The sequence below is a fragment of the Ixodes scapularis genome, unplaced genomic scaffold, assembly GCF_016920785.2.
Source record: "Ixodes scapularis isolate PalLabHiFi unplaced genomic scaffold, ASM1692078v2 PGA_scaffold10__122_contigs__length_95168666, whole genome shotgun sequence".
NCBI lineage: Eukaryota > Metazoa > Arthropoda > Arachnida > Ixodida > Ixodidae > Ixodes > Ixodes scapularis.
In genome coordinates, this window is record NW_024609836.1 from 84,153,256 (window position 1) to 84,153,714 (window position 459).

Here is a 459-nt window from a genome sequence, read left to right on the forward strand (position 1 = left end):
TGTTTCTCCCCCATATATCCGAACAATAGCAATCTCAAATTTTTTTTTTTTTTTTTTTTTTTTTTAGGTAGTTGGTTGTTTTGTGCTTGTCCTCTGTGTTTTATTCTTTTCTCATCTCTGTTACGTCACGGCGCGGTGGTGGCGCGTCGGTCGCACTTCCGGTCTGGGGCTGTGGGCAGAAGTCCCCACACATACACATACTCTATGGTCCCCATGCCAGGCGTGTATTCCTGCGTTGTTTTGAAAGGAACGAGACAAAAACTTGCCTTCTCGTCAAAACGCTGCGACTGGGGCCGTACCAAAAGTGTCGAGAAAGGTTTGAAGGTCAGTTTTCACGTGCCCGGTTCGTCCGAGAATATGGATATGTGCCGTGAAAAGGGAAAAGCAGACGCCGTCGGACAACGATTGCTTGGGTGGGAAGCACTTTGGGTTGAATTCACGGATAGCTGTGATCATCAG